General features: G+C 45.9%; 1 long non-coding RNA gene across 1 annotated transcript; it reads left to right on the top strand.

Annotated features, from left to right (window-relative positions):
* Positions 1 to 11,049: 11,049 nt before the first annotated feature.
* On the top strand, positions 11,050 to 11,974 carry LOC121136012. Its single transcript, XR_005873138.1, has 2 exons — positions 11,050 to 11,342; positions 11,508 to 11,974. It is a non-coding gene; the product is annotated as an uncharacterized LOC121136012 (long non-coding RNA).
* Positions 11,975 to 15,568: the final 3,594 nt, after the last annotated feature.

The following is a 15,568-nucleotide window of genomic DNA, read 5'->3' as shown; positions in this document are numbered from 1 at the left end:
ACCAGTGCCAAAGGAGCACACTTTGTCCCTGGAATCAGAGTCAGTGAAAGAAATGTACCCTGGCCCTAAAATTGGAGCCAAAAGGCTAAAAAGGACCAGAGAAAGAAACACACTTTGGCCCTGAAACCAGAGCCAAATCTGACCCTAATCCTGTGTAAAAAAGTAACCAATCCCGGAAAAGAGCTCTAGCCAATCTGAGCTCAGCACTGAAATCGGACCAATCCCTACTCTGGAAAAACTTCCCCAACCCCAGGAATCCCTATATAAACCCTGTGTATGTTCAGCTTGGCTGGTCCAGCTGCCTCCCAATAAACCCCTTTGGACGAGCTTCTGGTGAAGATCTTCTTTTGCAGCGGCAGAGCAGAGCAGAGCGAGCAGCGCTGTAACACTTGCCCGGGAAACCTTCCTTGGCAGAGCGGAGTTGTTACACTCTGCTCCCGGCTCCCCGCTCTCCGCTCTCCAGGAGCAGAGCTGAACTGTAGCAACTTCGCCCGAGAAACCTCCTGCGGAGCAAAACTGCTACACTAGGCGAACATCCCCAGCTGGAAGACCCTGTCCTGCCGGAGTGGAGCTGATACACCGGAGAAGCCTTTCTCTGAGGCTGGGCTGTAAGCTGCTAAGCTTACTGCAACCTGTGGTGGTCCTTGGCTCCCGAGCTCCAGGATGCCTTTCCATCTGAGCCGTGTACCACTCAGTATTCTGTGACTCCCGAGCTCCAGGATACCTTTCCACCTGAGCTGTGTAACACTCAGTATCCTGTGACTCCCGAGCTCCAGGATACCTTTCCACCTGAGCTGTGTAACACTCAGTATCCTGTGACTCCCGAGCTCCAGGATACCTTTCCACCTGAGCTGTGTAACACTCAGTATCCTGTGACTCCCGAGCTCCAGGATACCTTTCCATCTGAGCTGTGTAACACTCAGTATTCTGTGACTCCCGAGCTCCAGAATACCTGACCCACTCCTGTTCCATCCTGTCCTGACCCATCCCGACAAAACGCTTACACCTTGTTTATGATTTGTCTTCTCATAGCAGTAAAACAATAACTAAGACAGAAGGGACCAGACGCTCAAGCAGCCCCCTGCTTTAGCAGCCATGACAGACTGCAGAAAAGACCCAGCAAGATGCCTCTGACTCAGCACATGCTGCTGAGTTTCCAACCTTCTGACCTTGCCGGACCTGCCCCAGTCACTAGGAGGTCAGACACTCTCCATGTGGCAAGGAACCAATCAGAAGTTAACTGGCGGGCTCTGGAGGTGCTTTACAGTAGCAGTGGCATAACAGTGGCATACAAAGCATAGCAACCCCCCAGGGAGGGCCTATAGGCCATAGCAACCAATTGTCCAATCAACTTGGGACAGGTCATCCAAGTCCAGAAGTGCACCAATCCTGAGACTGTTGTGGACCCTTAGACACTCCCCTTGCTCTACCCAAAAAATTCCCCGCCTCAAGGTCCGTCCCCATCCTTCGTGCCCCAACAGCTGTGTTGGATGGATGGAGGAACAGAGTTAATATAGCTAACGCATTAAATAATAAAAGACTTTTTGCTTCTGCATCGGAATGGGTCTCTTGGTGATTTGGGGGCTCAGAATTCGAGCACAACACAACATCTTGTAAAACTCCTAACATTTTTCTGTAGAAAATGATCCCTCATTCCTGTCTGACAGGCATGTACTATTGAACAACAGATAAAGAGCAAAGTCCTTTGTTAGACACAGACACAGATGTCATACAAGGGACGACAGACAGAGGCAGATGAAGATACAGAGAGAGACGTAGGTAGTTTAAATGGGTCTTGCTTGGTTTAGTTGACTTGGAAGACCAGGTTCTTGAAGGTGGTCCTACCATAGAGCTACATAGTGAGACTTTGTCTAGGGGCAGAGGGCAAGGCCGGGGAGGGGAGTAAGAGATAGGCAGCTGAAGTGTCTCCCCCTGCTGGCCATTTCTTGGTTGGATTTTTGGTTCTGTGTTTTCCTTGGCTTTGCCGGGTCATCAGAGAGAGTTGATAAATGTTTAAGAAGAGTGGAAGTACCTCTGACTCTGGACATCTTCAATTCATGGGGGGTGGGAGGGAGTATCAGTGGGGGGTGTTGTGGAATAATCTTTTTGTACACTGGGAAGAAGTGTCACTCACTCTGGCTGGTTTAATAAAAAGCTGAATGGCTAATAGCTAGGCAGGATTTCCAGGCAGAGAGGATGCTGGGAAGACCAAGGGCGGGGACACCCGGGCCACAGAGCAAAGTAAAGGTGGAGAGGGAGGGCCTGAGCCTCAGTCCCCCATACGGGGAAAGATCGCCTGGTAAGACCACAGCAATGGTTTCCAGCAGTGGCTTCCAGAAACTATCACAAGAAGTTCCTCTGGGAAAGAGGTTGGAGACATCCCGTTGCTACAGCAACCACTAGATCCTCAGCCCCACCTACACCTAGAGGAGCTGAGGCCCCATGGTGGCCCAACTTCCAATGGGAGGAGCATCCATCGGAACTGCAGCCCCGCCTGCGCCTCAGTAATGTAGCAGGATGCAAGGTTAACTAAGAAATCAGTAGCCCTCCTTTATACAGATGATAAATGGGCTGAGAAAGAAATCAGAGAAACATCATCCTTTACAATAGCCACAAATAATATAAAATACTTTGTGGTAACTGCCTCAACACATGGTGTCAGCATGTGGGATTGAATTTCCACGTAGAATGACAAGAGCTTAAAAGGAATTTTAGAAACAAAAGAACAGAGAGAAGCATGGCTTCTTGGTAGCAGCATTTTTCTCAGGTGGGCTCTGTTTTGCTAGAGACAAGCAGAGACTCACGAGGCTTCCTGACTCAGCATGCATATATATATCCAACAAGGTTCTTTTAAGAGGCTCTGCTAATGATTCAAAGGTGTGTACGTACACCTGGAAGTGGCAGTGACCACATCTCCAAGCCAGCAGCTTTTTCTGGATGTCGGCATAGACTGAGACAGTGAGCTGGAATCAAACTTATGCCCGCCATCTTGGAAAAACTGCAGTTTAAACAGCCATGGTTTTTAGCAGATAAGACACATGGCCAGAAAAACATAAAGATTTGCAGTAAAGTCATATTCAGATGAAAAAGACCTCTAAAGGTTTACAGTGTGTTTAAAAATATATGTAGGATTGAGAGAGAAAAAGAAATGGCATAGCAGTAAATAAATAGAGAAGCCGGATGTGGTGGCGCATGCTGGTAGGATTTGCTCCAGAGGCCAAGGCAGACAGATTTCCAGAGAAACCCTGTCTCAGAGAAATAAATAAATAAATAAAAGTAAAAGAAATAGAGTAATAATAATAGATAAATAAGTAAGCCATGTAAAGACGGAAAATATACAGAGTCTGGATACTGTATATTATTGTGTTTTTCAGTTTTTTAATTGCTAAAGAAGGAAAAACTGCTAAAGTATACTTGATTATAAATGCTGCTGAATTAATCCAACTTATATATTTCAAAAATGCTTTGACCTCCAACTTTAAATATAAGGACCTGTTACTTAGGAGAAGAGTTTTTGTTTATGTTTCTACAGAAAATGGAAAGCTGTGGATTCCTTCCAGGTTTCTGTGGTTTGATTAACCAAGACCCCCGGAAGCAGTGGGCCAGGTGTTCCGACAATTAAGACAGCTCAGATGATGCAGCCTTACAGACCATGAAAATAAGGACTTATACAGGTTTCTGAGTTTTATCATGATCCCCATGGTATGAACAGCGCCCCCATCCAGCAGGAAGCATTTTGGAATGAGCGACGTCCAAATTCCCATATTGTTTATAAATCTTTGTTTTCCTTTGAATGGGGTTGCTTATAATTGGTTAATGATCACAACCAATCTCTTTTTGAAGGTAAAAGGGGAATTATGGTATGGAAATGAATACTTGGTATGGGTATGGTTTCTCATTTATTGATACAAATTCAAGGTGAATTTTGTGATGTATATATTTCTCCTCTTGATTAAGTGTTGTGCTTATACTGATCTTTTAAAATGTAATGCATAATTAAATACAGACTATAGATAGTTACTTATAATAGTCATAACTTATAGTTAGGTAAGTTAGGTTTTCTAGATATACAGAAATATATTTGAGGTAGATAGACAGTCTTCAAACCTTTCAAAGACCTTCAGAAAATGGCATTTAAAATGGTTTAGGGTTTTTCTTGACAATGAGAAATGTCTGCTCCTGGCAGCACCAGTTACATCTGAGAGGAAGATGGGCATCGAAGAAACTCGTTATGGAGTTTGCTTTCAACATGGCAAGATTAGCCATTTGGGCAAGAAACAGCTCTTGCCTGGATTGCTTGACTGTTGCTGTATAGTCTGGACATGCAGGACCCACAATAAAGTGACTACTTAATTTGGACAGTATTAAAGGGTTCCTCCTTCGTGGAAGAGTCTACAAGATTTTCTGCAGGACACAGAAAAATGAATGACAGACTGCCAATGCAGATGGACAGCTTGAAATTTCCTGCTTTGCTGAGAAGTCTTCCAGACATACTGTGGCCTATGGGCTGAAGATGGATGCCCCGACAATACAGAGGAACTTCAGATGACTGTCCAGGTAGCAAGACGTCTCTGTCAGTTCTAGTGTTTATATATTATCCTTCTGTGGTCTTTGATGAAGTTGAAGACAGGTAACTATAATCATAGTTTTCCTTAGTTATGATAAAAGATAAGCTACATATAAGACTTTAGACTCATACAGATAGGATAGATGATATTTTCTTTAAATGGACTTAGTGGAGAGATACCTTGCTCAGCCTAAACACAGGGATGTGGAGGGTGGAGAGGTGCCTTGGTCCTGCCTCAGCAAGATGATGGAACAGATATGGGTTAAGCCAGGTGGTGGCGCACACCTTTAATCCCAGCACTGGGGAGGCAGAGGCAGGCAAATCTCTGTGAGCTTGAGGCCAGTCTGGTCTACAGAGTGAGTTCCAGGACAGCCAGGGCTGTTACACAAAGAAACCCTGTCTCTAAAAAAAACAAAAAACAAAAAAAAACCCGACAACAACAACAACAAAAAAAGATGTGGGTTAATTTAAGTTATAAGAAATAGTTATAAACAAGCCTAAGCTATTGGCCAAGCTTCCATAATTAATAATAAGTCTATGTCATTTTAGGGGAGCTGACAGTCCCCAAAAAATGTCCAGCTACAGAGGGGCACACTACAAACTACTCAGCTGGGACCGCTGTCGCTGCTGGAATTAAGATGCATCAGTGTGTAAAGGCACCTGCCACCAAGGTTCATGACTGGAATTCAGTCTGTGGGTTCCATGTGAAGGAAGTACAGAACCAGCCTGGAAGCTGTCCTCTGACTACACACACACACACACACACACACACACACACACACACACACACACACACACGCACGCACCCTCATGTCTCACCCACAAATACACAAATGAAACGTGATTTTAAAAATCATTAAATGAATTTTATCTTGGGAGTAGGACAAAATCTATAAAAATTTCTTAAGTGATTCTAAACAAACTTCTGCTACTTCCTGTTTAGTGGCAATCTCAACCGCTGATGGAGTAAAATCAAGATACTGACTCAGAAATGCTGAAAATGGTTGGGCGTTGGTGGCTCACGCCTTTAATCCCGGCACTCGGGAGGCAGAGGCAGGTGGATCTCTGTGAGTCTGAGGCCAGCCCGGTCTACAGAGCAAGTTCCAGGATATGTCCCATGATACAAAATACTCATAAGAACCTTTATTTAAAAATAAGCATGCCCATCTTATTAATGTGCTAATTTGCTTTTGTCTTTAATAAACAACAAGATTATATGTTGTCGTGGTTTTTTTGTCAACTTGACACAATCCCAGACATCTCTTGGAAGAGGAGACCTCAGGTGAGGAATTGCCACCATCAGACTGGCCTTGCGGGTGTGGCTGTGGCACATTTTCTTAGTTAATGGTTGAATTGGGTGAGTCCAGTCTACCGTGGCAAGGCCACTCCTAGACAGGTGGTCCTGGGCTATAAAAAACCTACGTACATAGGAAGCAAGCCACTAAGCAGCATTCTCCCATGGTCTCTGCTTTGGTTCCTGTCTAAAGGTTCCTGCTTGAGTTCCCACCCTGACTTCCCTTCACGGCAGACTTTGATGTTCATGTGTAAGCCAAATAATTCTTTCCTTTTTACCCAAGATTGTTTGGCTCAGTGTTTTATTACAGTGACATAGAAACAAAACAGGGTAGACATATACCCAATAATCATTTTAAAATAACTTTATTTAGTTATTTATTTTTGGTTTTTACAAGACAGGGTTTCTCTGCATTGTTCTGGAGGCTGTCGGTCCAGCCCAGCCTCGAACTCACAGAGATCCGCCTGCCTCTGCCTCCCGAGTGCTGGGATTAAAGGCGTGCGCCACCACCACCACCCTACTTTATTATTTTTATTAGTTCATGTTTGATTTAAATACCTATTTTTTATACACCTGTGTACCCAGGGACACATACAAATTCCTCAGGCAGGGCTGGAGAGATGACTCAGTGGTTAAGAGCAATGACTGTTTTCCCAGAGAACCTGAGTTTGATTCCCAGCACCCACATGGTAGCTCACAACCATCTGTTACTCCAGGTCCAGATGATCCGACTCCCTCTTCTAGACTTCTTAGGCTCCATGCATGTACATAGAGTTCACATATAGACATTCAAGCAAAACATTCCTACATATACATAAAAATAAATCTTTTAAAATTTGTCTTCAATTGCTCAGGGTTTTGTTTGTTTGGTTGGTTGGCTGGCTGGTTTGGTTTTTCAAAACAGGGTTTCTCTGTGTATCCCTGGCCATCCTAGAACTCACTCTGTAGACCAGGCTGGCCTCAAACTCACAGAGATCCGCCTGCCTCTGCCTCCTGAGTGCTGGGATTAAAGGCGTGCGCCACCACTGCCCAGCTCCCACTCTTGTTCTAATCGGCCCCAAGTTCTAAGACTCAAAGCCCCTAGACTCCTCCACCCCACCAATCTCCCCACCCACTTCCTTTGATCAACTCTGGATTGGTTCGTTATTTGGGAGGATTCGTGTAGGATGCTCATGCATTCCTGGGTACCAGTGGCTGCTAGTATCCTTGACTGTTGCTGTCCAGACCCTACCAGGACACACGCAGAGAAGAAACTGTCAGTTATGAGAAACCAACCGCGTTGACCAAGAGAAAGCAAGGAAAACAAAACCTTCTCCAGGAGAGGAAGGATGTATTGGAAGGACAGACTATTTCCATCTAACTCAAGCAGTGAACCCAAAGTAGCCACTAGGATTGTGGGAAGGATTCACTCGTAAATCCAAGAAAAGGACTTGGCGAGGGTATCAAGGACATGATATATAAGCCTGTGGCTGAGTAAATGAGGTTATTTACATGGAGAGACTACTATCCATGGCGTAAATTAATCCTAGAGCATGAGCCAGGTGGTAGCGGCACAGGCCTATTTTAATCCCAGCAGCACTCGGGAGACAGAGACAGATGGATCTCTGTGAGTTGGAGGCCAGCCTGGTCTACAAGAGCTAGTTCCAGGACAGCCTCCAAAGACACAGAGAAACCCTGTCTCCAAAAAACCAAGATAATTATAATAACAATATTAATGAATTAATAAACAAATAAACAAACACATAAACAGTTTGAGGAGTAAGAAGGAGTAGGGATATTGGCTGATAATCTTAGCACTAGGAGACTGAGGCAGGGGGATGGTGAGTTTAAGGCCAACCAGGCTATCCAGCCAGTCAGTGTCTCTGGAAAAGAGATGTGGAAAGAAGGACGGAACTAGTGGACAAACGGAGGGATGAGTGTGTGGGAAAGACAGAGCAATTGCTCTATAAAAAGAAGAGGATCAAGGGCAGAGAGACAGCTCAGCAGCGAAGAGTACTGGCTGCTCTCCAGTGAACCCGGGGTTCGATTCCCAGCACCCACACGGTGACTCACACCCTCTGTAACTCCAGTTCCAGGAATCTGATGCCTTCTTCCGGCCTCCTCAGGCACCAAGCACAGAGGTGACGCACAGGCATACATATAGGCAAAACACCCGTGCACGTAAAACAGTATTTCTCATCAAAAAAATTAATTAAGAGCCTGGCAGTGGTGGCGCATGCCTTTAATCCCAGCACTCGGGAGGCAGAGGCAGGCGGATCTCTGTGAGTTTGAGGCCAGGCTGGTCCGACAGCCTCCAAAATAATACAGAGGAACCCTGTCTCGTAAAAAAATAAAATAAAATAAAATAAAAATTAATTAAGAGGGGCTGAAGGTCTTGAAGAGCCTGGAAATACAAAAAAAAATCGTAAGCCTACACATGTTCTTGGGAAACTGGAGCTGACAGCCACTGTAAACAAAGGTTGACTTTTAACAGTTGCTCCCTGCCTTACAGCCAACAGCTACTGAGGGCAAAGGTTAACCGTTGCTTCTAAGTGACCCCCTGTGCCACGTTCCTTTAACCTTTGACCTTTAACCGTTGCCTCTATGTGACCCTCTGCTTTATATTCCTTTACCTTTTTTATTTCATTCAGTGCTTTCAATGTATTTGTTTTTATTTGATGTGCGTTGGCGTCTTGCCCGCATGTATGTCTGTGTGACAGTGTCAGGTCCCCTAGAACTGGAGCTACTGAGAGTTGTGAGCTACCGTGTGCTGGGAATTGAACCCTGGTCCTTGGGACGAACAGTCAGTGCTCTTAACCACCGGGCCATCTCTCCAGCCCCTATTCCTTTAACCTTTAACCGTTGCCTCTATGTGTTCTCTCCAGCTTCAGGGAAAGCAGCTGTATCAATTGCAAATATCTTAAACTAACCCTGCAATCAAAAAAACTGTAAATCTTAAAATGTAACATGACTCAAAGGCCTAAACTCAAGATTGTAACAGTTCCTTTAATTCTTCCCCAAAGCCTAACCTCAAAATTGTAACATCTCTTTGGCCCACACCTGGCGCTTGGCTCTCACTACAAGAAGAGGCTCAAGAGGCAGGCATTGGTGGCGCACGCCTTTAATCCCAGCACTGTGAGTTTGAGACCAGCCTGGTCTTCAAAGAGAGTTCCAAGACAGGCTCCAAAGCACTACAGAGAAACCCTGTCTCGAAAAACAAACAAGCAAAAAAAGAGGCTCACAACTCTGACTATGGCCCCAGGGAGCTGGAAGTCTCTTTTTGCTCCGTGGTGTCTAGAATAAAGTCTGCTTCTGGTTGATAGACTTCAGTGGTCTATCAACTATCTGCGCGTTCCTGGAACCCAACAAAGGGATAGCGCAGTGGTTAAGAGCACTTCTTGTTTCTGCAGAGGGCTAACAACCATCTGTAACTCTAGATTCAGGAGGATCTTATGCTCTCTTCTGCCCGAGGGTATGCATGTGGTACATAGGCATACATGTAAGAATCCATGCACATGAGTAAGTAAATCTTTTTTGAAAAGGGGAACGGGAACTGGGTGGTGGTGGGGTGCGGAGGCAGGGGGATCTCAGTGAGTTCAAGGCCAGCTTGGTCTACAGAGTGAGTTACAGGACAGCCAGAGCTGCACAGAAAAATACTGTCTCTGAGGGGAAAAAAGGTAGGATCAGTGGAAATGATAAGATTATTAATATTTCGAGGGAGGATTTGAGACAGGCAGATCTCTAAATCTGAGACCAACCTGGTCTGTACAGCAAGTTCCAGGACAGCCAGGGCTACACAGTGAGACCCTATCTCCAAAAAACAAAATAAGATGGCAGGTGATTGAGAAAGACATGCTTTCCATGTGCCTTCTGTGTCATTTGTTCATGCAAACCTGGACACACACACACACACACACACACACACACACACACACACCAGTCCTCACACACCCTCCCAAATGCAGAGAGCGAAGAGAATGCTTCCAACACAGAACATGAAGCCAGCATCACCAGAGCGCCAAAACAAAACAGCAGCAAGAAGAAATACTGGAGATCTTGAGCGGCAGATCCTCCTGCCTCCAGCCGAGAGTGGGGTTTTACCAGCATGCAGCACCGCACTTAGACTACTGTCTCTCTTTCCAACTCTGGTTTCTCAGCATCTCCCTCCCCGCTCCATTTCCCAGCCCCGTCCCACTGTGGGTGAAGAGCTGCCGGGCGGGCGGGCCAGGAAGGGGCCAACAACCTTCCCCTAGAGAGAAAGCTGGAAGGAAGGTCTTCTGACCAGGGTTGGGCTTCCTGATGAGCCAATCAGGAGTAAGGGGAAGGGAACGGCTTGGTTTTACCTGTGATGGGAAAACTGGAGATGCTGAAGAATTGGAAAGGCAGCCTTGTTCAGTTCTCCCTGTGGTCTTTACTGTCTGAAAACTGACACCTAGCGGGATGGCTAGTCTGGGTTGTCGCCTTAACTACATCTTGAATTAACTAAAACCCAAAAAAGGAGGAACACGCCTTCGAGGGATTTTTTTTAATTCTCTTTTTTTTTTCTTAATTTGAAGTGGAAAGATCTATTTCTAATCCGACTCTTTGAGGCAACCCACATACCTTTAATACTTTTTTGGGGGGGAGGAGGGTATCGAGACAGGGTTTCTGTTGTAGCCCTGGCTGTCCTGGAGCTCACTGTGTAGAGGGCCTCAAACTGACCCTCTTCTTGTTTATTTTGAGATAGGATCTCACTATGTAGTCCTGGAGCTTGCTGTGTAGAGTAGGCTGGTCTTGAACTTACAGCGATTCACCTGCCTCAGTCTCCCAAGTGCTGTGATTAAAGATGTGCACTACGCCGGGCGTTGGTGGCGCAACGCCTTTAATCCCAGCACTCTGGAGGCAGAGGCAGGCGGATCTCTGTGAGTTCGAGGCCAGCCTGGTCTACAAGAGCTAGTTCCAGGACAGTCTCCAAAGTCACAGAGAAACCCTGTCTCGAAAAACCAAAAAAAAAAAAAAAAAAAGATGTGCACTACACCGCCCAGCTAAATCTAGTTTTCTTTCAGATTTATCTAGCTGCTCTTCAGAGCCTCCCTTGCTCTATCCTCGGCACTGCAGAAGAAAGAGCCCAAAATCCCGGAGGGTGGTGAGAACGAGCATCACAGGACCTAGCCCCACCCTCGAAGGCCTGAGGTGCCTAAAAGCGGCGGGGCCACGCCTACCTCTTGAGGGCAGCCAATCAGAACTGGGGATGCTCTTCGCTCCATTGTGAAGAATGGCCTTCGATCTTCCAGTTCTTAAGATTCTGGGTAGAGCCCCGGGAAGGGAGGTGGGTCTGAGTCTCTGTTTTCAAGACACCAGGATCTCCCTTTGCATGGAAAGACCATGGCTAGGAAGCGGCTAGACCGCCCACAGACTAAAGAAGAGCGAGCGTTTTATGCTCGGAGTTACTTCTTCTTGACACTCATTGCACTGATTTTTTTCCCACCCTTCGGATTGATAGCCGTCTACTTCAGCCGCCAGGTAAAACTATCCCCCAAGACACTGCCCATCCTGTCCTCTGCTAGCCACCAGTAACTGCTCACGTGCTCTCGGGTTGGGCTCTCCCCGCAGTGCCTAGAGGGCTCCCACCCTTCATCCAAGAGCTTCCAGCCTCAGAAACCCACACCCATGCTCCCACTCTTACAGACCAGAGAGGCCAATAAATGCAGCGACTGGGAAGACGCTTATTTGAACTCATCTCGAACTATTTGGATGGACGTGCTCGCCATTTTGGCGGGTTTAGGCATCATTTACGCATATGTCCTGTTTGTATGACTGCTAGCCTCAGCATCCACCGGCCCCGCTCCCCAGCAGACACGCCCGCTTAGACATTGACCAGCCACCAAGAAGAAACTCAGAGCTTCTGACATCCCTTAGCCAAGAAGCCCACCAACCAAAAAGCTGAACACCCAAGCAACACACCAGCTCCAGAAGCCCCGAGGCCGCCTGCCCACGCGACACCAGCTCACTGTCATTTGACCAGCTGTTTCTCCGTCTACCTTGGAGGCCCACACTCAAGTCCTAAACCTGCGTAAGCCACTGAGCGGCTCTTTCCTGAAAAGAAAAATCATATTTCTTAGCCCAATAAAATTGGAGGGAATATTCTGGCTTCACCTGTGTCTGTAGATGCTTTTCTGGTCAATGATGGTTTCACTGGGGCTGTGTTTACTTAGATCCTGGGAAAAATCAGACTGCGATAATGCCGTCAGACACTGTGGCACACCTCTATAATCCCAGAATTTGGAAAGTATCAGCAGGAGGACTAGAAGTTCAAGGCCAACCTGAGCTACACAGTGAGTTAAAGCCCTAACACACATGAGACCCTGACTCAGACTAACAAAAAACAAAACCATAAACAATGTCATAACGGTGAAGCCCAGAGCCATGAAATGGGGCATGTATGGATTTTCATCATCTGATCACCGAGATACTGATAAACCTGCATGCCTTGGCGGGAGTGTTTAAAAGCACTTGCTGTACAATTCTGCCTCCCGAGTGCTAGGATTAAAGGCATGTGCCACCACACCTGGTGCATATGTTTCTTTTATTGGTTGATGAATAAATCACTGTTGGCCAATAAAGCAGGAAGACGGGGGAACTAGGAGATGAGGAGAATCCTGGGAAAGGTAGGCACAGGGAGCCCATCAGAACAGTTGCCATGTAGGCCACCAAAGGAGTAACAGGTCCAGACCCTTCTCTGGTAAGATAAATCACATGGAAATACTTAGATTAATAGAAATGGGTTAATAATTAAGACAGAGCTAACCAATAAGAAACTCTAGTCATTGGCCAACAGTTTAATAACTAATATAGCATCCATGTGTTTATTTGGAGCTAACGACTGCGGGACCAGGTTGGGACAGAAAACTTTCAGTAACATCTACCTATCTATCATCTACTTACCTATCGTGTGTGTGTGTGTGTGTGTGTGTGTGTGTGTGTGTGTGTGTGTGTTTTGAGATAGGCTCTTAGACCTAGACAGCCCAGGATGGCTTCAAACTCGACTTGCAGTTAGGAATGACCTTGAACTGATTTGCCGAGTAAAGGATTACAAGCATGCACAATCACACTCTGTTTATACAGTGCTGGGGTTCGAACCCAGGACTTCATGCATGCTAGGCCAGCTACATTCTCCAGTCCCATGAAATCCGTTATTATTCTTTGACATATTCCCCTTTGTCTCTTACAAGCTTGATGTTGGAGTCTCAAAATGTGAGAAAGCTTCCTGTTTTCTTCATGTTTTTTGTGTCTTCTGTTTGAGACAAGGTCTCACTTATGTGGCCCGGGGCTGGCCTTGAAATCTCTGTTCTTCTGCTTCTGCCTTCTGAATTTTGGGACTACAAAATTCTTGTTGTTCTTGTTTTTGAGACAGGGTCTCACTACGCAGTTTTAGATGTCCTGGAACTCACTATGTAGTCCTGGCTGGCCTCCAACTCACAGAGATCTGCCTGCATCTGCCTCCTGATGGCTGGGATTAAAAATGTGTGACAAGCCGGGCGGTGGTGGCGCACGCCTTTAATCCCAGCACTCGGGAGGCAGAGGCAGGCGGATCTCTGTGAGTTCGAGGCTGGGCTGGACCGATGGCCTCCAAAACAATACAGAGAAACCCTGTCTCGAAAAACCAAAATAAATAAATAAATAAATAAATAAATAAATAAAATAAAAAATAAAAATGTGTGACACTATGCCTGGCCAAGGTTTCTGTTTTCTTTTCCTGCTCTGAGACACCAGAAGCCTAGCACCTCAGCTTGAAAGGTAAGTCATGTAGAAAGTAAACATTCATCCAGATTTCTAAATATATTCCCACCTTAGTAATCAGTATGTATGCTTTACAAAGAAAACAGGTGGTCTGGGAAATCAAAGATAAGCAAATTCTTCATTTCTTAAAAATGTGTGTGTATGGAAATCAAAAATAAGCAAATTCTTCATTTTTTAAAAATGTGTGTGTGAGTGTGTATGTGTGTGAGTGTGTGTGTATATGCGTGTGTGAGTGTGTGTGTATGTGTATGTGTGTGTGTGTGTGTGTGTGTGTGTGTGTGTGTGTGTGTGTGTGTCTGCAGCTCAGAAGACAACTTTTGAGATCTGGCCCTCACCTTTCACCCTGCTGAGGCAACATTTTTCTTTCTTTCTTTTTTTTTGGGGGGGTGGGGGGTTGGGGACAGGGTTTCTCTGTGGCTTTAGAAGCTGTCCAGGAGCTAGCTCTTGTAGACTGGCTAATAAGCTGGGCAGTGGTGGCGCACACCTTTAATCCCAGCACTCGGGAGGCAGAGGCAGGTGGATCTCTGTGAGTTTGAGACCAACCTGGTCTACAAGAGCAAGTTTCAGGATGGATTTCAAAGCCACAGAGAAACCCTGTCTCGAAAAACCAAAAAAAAAAAAAAGAGAGAGAAACATATATACAGAAGGATTTCCCCATTCCCTATCAGATAAATAGATAGGTAGATAGGTAGATAGATAATGTTTATGAGAATTTCCTGCTTTTGCAGAGGACCAGGGTTTAGTTCCCAGCAGTCACGTCAGGTGGCTCATAACTGCCTATAACTCCAACTTCAGGAAACCAAACGGCCTCTTCTGACCCCCACTGACACCACACACAACTGGCATAAATACAGACACATTCATACACATAAATTTAAAAAAATAAAATAAGTGAAATCTTGGACTGGGCCGGATGTTGGTGGCACACGCCTTTAATCCCAGCACTCGGGAGGCAGAGGCAAGAGGATCTCTGTGAGTTCGAGGCCAGCCTGATCTACAGAGCAAGTTCCCGGACAGCCTCCAAAACAGTACAGAGAAACCCTGTCTCGAAAAAAACAAAACAAAACAAAACAAAACAAAAAAAAACCCTTGGACTGGACACACTGGGGAAAAGCTTTTAATCCCAGTACTGGTAGGCAGAGGCATGTGGATCTCTGAGTTCAAGGCACCGGCCTGGTCTACAGAATTAGTTCCAGTACAGCCAGGGCTACACAGAGAAACCCTGTCTGGGGGGTGTAGAAGAGGCAAGAAGAAGAGGAGAAGGAGGCAAACTCTGAATATTAATTTTTCAGACTCTACCCACTTTTGCACTATGAAGAATTGCAGATCATACAACTTGAGTCAGCCAAACAAGAAAACAGGTGGGCTGTGATATGACTTGTAGGTGAGCAACAGTGCCACCTGTTGGTAGTTAGCAGCAATTTCACTTTTTCTACCTCTTGTGTTTTTTTTTTTTTTTTTTTTTTGGTGGGGGGTGTCTTTGTGCCTAATACATGTGTATGCCTGCCTATGAGCATTTGGAGGTAAGGGGTCAATAGAGGTCAACATCTACCTCTATCGTTCCCCACCTTCGCTTTTTTTTTTTTTTGGTTTTTCAAGACAGGGTTTCTCTGTGACTTTGGAGGCTGTCCTGGAACTCGCTCTGTAGACCAGGCTGGCCTCGAACTCACAGAGATCCGCCTGCCTCTGCCTCCCGAGTGCTGGGATTAAAGGCGTGCGCCACCAACGCCCGGCCCCACCTTCGCTTTTTGAGACGAAGATTCTCACTGAATCTGGAACTTGCAACTGGCGCAGTGAGCTCCCAGGATCCACTTATACCCTGTCCCCTGGTGCTGAGGTTACAGACAGACCACAACACTGGGCTTTCCACATGGCTTTGGGGACCTGAGCTTACACTTGTGCAGCCAGAGGACTCAAGGCTAGCTACAAAGTAAGTGGGAGCATAGCCT

Source organism: Mesocricetus auratus, unplaced genomic scaffold (assembly GCF_017639785.1).
Source record: "Mesocricetus auratus isolate SY011 unplaced genomic scaffold, BCM_Maur_2.0 Super-Scaffold_100046, whole genome shotgun sequence".
In the NCBI taxonomy this organism is placed as follows: domain Eukaryota; kingdom Metazoa; phylum Chordata; class Mammalia; order Rodentia; family Cricetidae; genus Mesocricetus; species Mesocricetus auratus.
This window is presented reverse-complemented; position numbering and strand designations above follow the sequence as displayed.